General features: G+C 38.7%; 1 protein-coding gene across 1 annotated transcript in view; it reads left to right on the plus strand.

The window, feature by feature from the left end:
* The first annotated feature begins 3,773 nt into the window (after positions 1-3,773).
* The window catches only part of calcr (calcitonin receptor), a 68,094-nt gene continuing 67,570 nt past the window's right edge, over positions 3,774-4,297 (plus strand). Inside the window, exon 1 of the mRNA XM_008421736.2 lies at positions 3,774-4,218. The gene's annotated coding sequence lies outside the window, so the exon portion shown is untranslated. The remainder of the gene's footprint in view (positions 4,219-4,297) is intronic.

Below are 4,297 nucleotides of genomic sequence, written 5' to 3' on the forward strand. Positions count from 1 at the left end.
CTTTAGCCTTTGAGCTGCACCACAGCGCAGCAACTGAAACACCCAGGAGAAGAATATCAGCTTGTTGTTATGACAAAGGAGGCTGGTATCACGCCTGATCTAAATCTATTTATTTATGTCACATGGACTTATATAAAGTTTTATACATTTTCTTTTCATATATTTATTATTGTTTTTCTTCTTTAGATATTAGGTTGACTATGATTCCAAATAATGTACAGGAATAACCTGGTGCTGTTACGTCAATCATCTGGGGGGGCCACTAGGGGGGCCAATCAGATGACGGGGGGGCACTGGCCCCCCCTCTGGCTCCGCCACTGGTTCTGGTGGCGACGGGACAGTGGAGGATGAATGAAATGGAGAAATGTGTCTTAAAAGAAATGGTTGAGGTGGATTAGGTGGCAGAATGACACTGCCTTCCAAAAGTATACCTACACATTTTGTTTGTCTTTATTTATTAGTAATAAATACTATTATTATTATTATTATTATTGATAATAATAATAGCAGTAGTAGTAGCATTGGCTTATTATTACTATTATCATTATTACTATTATAATTATAATCATCAGTGATGTAATGAAATACATTTATTTTACACATGATTTTTTTCCCTCATATAGAGCAATGCATTTTTTCTTTCTTATTTATTAACCATATTAATGCAAACACATGCACTCTGCGCTATGAATACTTGAAGGACTGCAGTGGACTTTGATGATAATATTTGCACACGTCATGTTTTGCTTCTGTGTCTGTTCACCTAATCTTAATAACTTTATTTGATGTGGATTAAAAAAAAAAGGTTTGAGGCTGCAAAAGATGTGACAGTGAGGTTTGCTTTCCAGCAGGACAGCAGCCCTAACCACACAACTACAATGGAAAGGTTCGAATCTAAGTGAATTCATGCATTGGAATGACCTAGTCAAAGTCCAGACATAATCCCATATGAGAATCTGAAGCAAGACATTTCATATTCTCTTCATCTGGTTTGCAAAGAAGCATGTTTTATTTTTATTTTTTTTTTTTGGTGAGATTTCTGTGTTTAAAACTGTTGAAAGCTGATAAATACTCCACAACCTGCAAATTGATGGGCTACAGCAGCTAGAGCTACAAAATATTGACAACAGGAAGCCGAGCAAAAGTGCACTCCACACTTTTCAGATTTTCATTTCTCAATTTCCATCCATCCTTTTGGTAGAGAATTTGCTCTATTTGGAGCTTCCAGGTCTGCGACAGACTGGCGACCTGTCCAGGGTGTATCCCGCCTCTCGCCCGGAACGTTAGCTGGAGATAGGCACCAGCACCACTCCTGACCCCACTAAGGGACAAAGGTGTATAGAAAATGGATGGATGGATGGAGCTTCCAGGTGAGCTCCTCACCTGATCTCTTCAATTTCAGTGACTTGCGCTCTTTAAATATCCAAGGAGGAACACACTTCATAAAGTACATAAAAGGAAAGCAAATTTATAATGTACAGTTTATTTAATATCATATGCTTACAAATCAATATACTAAGAAGGTGGTGTCACAAATAACCTTTTGCAATGCAAGTTTTATTATTATTTGATTGGCCAGACTCCAGTTTATCAACATCATAACAACTTTGGTGAGAAGCCATATCAAAAGCCCTGTTATCAAGCCAACCAGAAAGAAGCTTCTACTGACCGTGGTCGGCTGCGTTCGCTTTCTATTTGGAAATTTTGCTTCCTAACTCAAACCAGCAAAATTACAGGTGTGGTGATGCAGAGCAGGGGTTCTGCTTTGGAAACCACATGGCTTCATCTTCGCCGTACAAACGATGCAATCCTGTTCAAAAATGAGAGCGGAAGACGGGTAAATGGAAAGAGGTGCTGACCGCAGTAGAGACGACACTCAATTTGCTTAAAACTGAATTTAGCATTCTGTCTGTGTTCTCATCCTCAGCTATATTGTCACGACAGAAAAACGAGATCCTGGATTGGAACTGCTAGAACACTTTCTTTCATTTTTGGGAGCTTGAAGTGTGGCAATCGCTCCTCCGTGACTAAACGTGTTGGGAGAGCCTGGTTAGTCGTCTGATCAGGAACCACCTTTAGGAGGTTTTCCAGGCACGCTCCGAGGAAGGAAACCTTGGGGGCAAACCCAGAACTTGCCGGAGGGACGATATATATGCTTTCTGGCTTGAGCAAATATGTGCTTTTTTTTAAGAGATGTCCTCTGTCAATATTCTATCATGTCAACATGAAACACCAGATTTTTAGCAGTGCTCATTAGGAGGTCTCATGTCCTTTGATCGTGCTAAAACAGAATATTGGAACGGCATTAGTGGCAACTTGGAAACATTTATTAATGCATGTGCACTAAGGGGTTTTTATGATGTAAAGCACTTTGAACTGCCTTGTTGGGGCCGCAGTCTACTGACTGGTTAAAACCCATACTTCAGATCTACATGGATTTGAATCCTCGGTGATGATCAAGCCACTCATCTATTTGCTTTGACAGACGGTTCTTCAGTAAATTTTCTAGAAAAAGGTTTTCTATGTGCTGAATAAGGTTATTAGCTTGAACTGACCCAAATGTCACTCTCACATTCTCCTAGCTAAACTCCTAGCTGGTTCCTTCTGTTAAATCCCCTCAAATACGCTTCATTCTGCCTGTTGTTCCTGTTAATTTTGTTCTGCTCTGGCTCCCTGTATTCCCCATGTTTTTTTTTTTTTTGAGTAAGTTTTTGTTTCTCATTTAAACTTTCACCACCCTCCCAGCTCCTGTCTGCACTTTGGCCCATCAAACTCACTCACCATGACAGTGTCACCCTTAATATTGTCTCTTTGGTGCAGCGGACAAAGAAGATAAAGATATTAACTTAAAATTTTGAAATTTTATTATTGTGTATCTTTTTGTATTATTGTGTACATTTTATTTTTACATTTTGTTTTGCTGCATTTTTATTATGCATTTTTGTACGGCACAATTCTTTTCTCTTCTGTCGAGCACCCACAATTTAACTTTAATTTACAATACAGTGAAAATAAACTCTATTCTATTCCATTCCATCTTGGCTTTCATTGTGTGTAAAGCTGTACTATGAAAATAATCTGGGAATCTACCAATATGGGTTGCACAAACATGGGGCAAATCCTTTTCTTTTGTTCTCATATCAAAACTTGCCACCAGCAGATGATATGACTCCCCAAAAATTGTAATTTATTTTTGATATTTGCTTCAAAACCTTTTCGAGGCAGTAGTAGTTATGTTTTCCTTCCTCTAAACTTTCCACGAACATGCTTTTGATCTTGCACAGGCTTATCCCCTGGAAAAAATGCAGATTTTTTTTTTTGTTGGATAGCAGGCTTCTCCACGACTGCTCAAGTCATAACATTGCCATAACGCAGTAATTCTGTTTTAAAACTAATAGTAATTCTTTTATTATTATTATTATTATTTTTTTAATTAATTAATTTTTTATTTATTTATTTATTTTTTTAAATTAAAAACTGAACAGCAAAATAAACACAATTCCACCGCTTGAAATAGATCGGTCTGCCTAATTAATCTATATAATGTGTAAGTTTCACTCCTTGAATCAATTTGTGGTGCTAAATTAGAAATATTCCTGTTTACTGACATGCACCTGTACTTCACTCTCGACAACAACAGACTGCATTCTTGACTTTTTTTTTTTTTTTTTCCTGTCGCTCCAGTGTTTGTTTTAATAGGCTACCGGTGTCCAAAGGAGCGTCCAATCCGCGCGCACAGCCGCTGCGAGCCGAGGTTTCTCCCCGCTGCGTGTCTCAAACTGCACGCAGGCACACAGACAGAGAGGTAAGACGAGGAGGAGCTCCAGCTCCGCAGGACTCGACCGCGTAAACGGAAGGCTGCTCATGCGCTTGGATTATACCGCGCAGAGAACTGTCACTGCTCATAACAGCGACAGCGCACCTTTTACCTCGCTGCTCTGTGCCGCGCGCTGCAGCTCATTTACTCGTCTTCTAATATTAATTAATACATAAATAAGTCTGGATATCCTGCCAAACACTACAACAGTAGCGGCGTTTATGTGATTTTTCTAGTTTTTTTTTTTTTTCTTACCCCACCCTGGATAAAATTGTATAAAAGTATTTTTTTCTTTTCACCTGCACTGCTTGAACCGCAGAATCCGTGAGTCGTCGGAGGAAGAGGGACTTTCTCCTTTCGCATCTATAAGTCTCTCCCTGGAACTGCATCATCCAAAATCTGTAAGTCGTCTCAATGAATGTTTTCTTCTCTTAACTCTTTAAAAAAATTTGTATGAATTTATATTTTTTTGCTATATTT

Source organism: Poecilia reticulata, linkage group LG11 (genome assembly GCF_000633615.1).
Source record: "Poecilia reticulata strain Guanapo linkage group LG11, Guppy_female_1.0+MT, whole genome shotgun sequence".
Classification (NCBI taxonomy): Eukaryota; Metazoa; Chordata; class Actinopteri; order Cyprinodontiformes; family Poeciliidae; genus Poecilia; species Poecilia reticulata.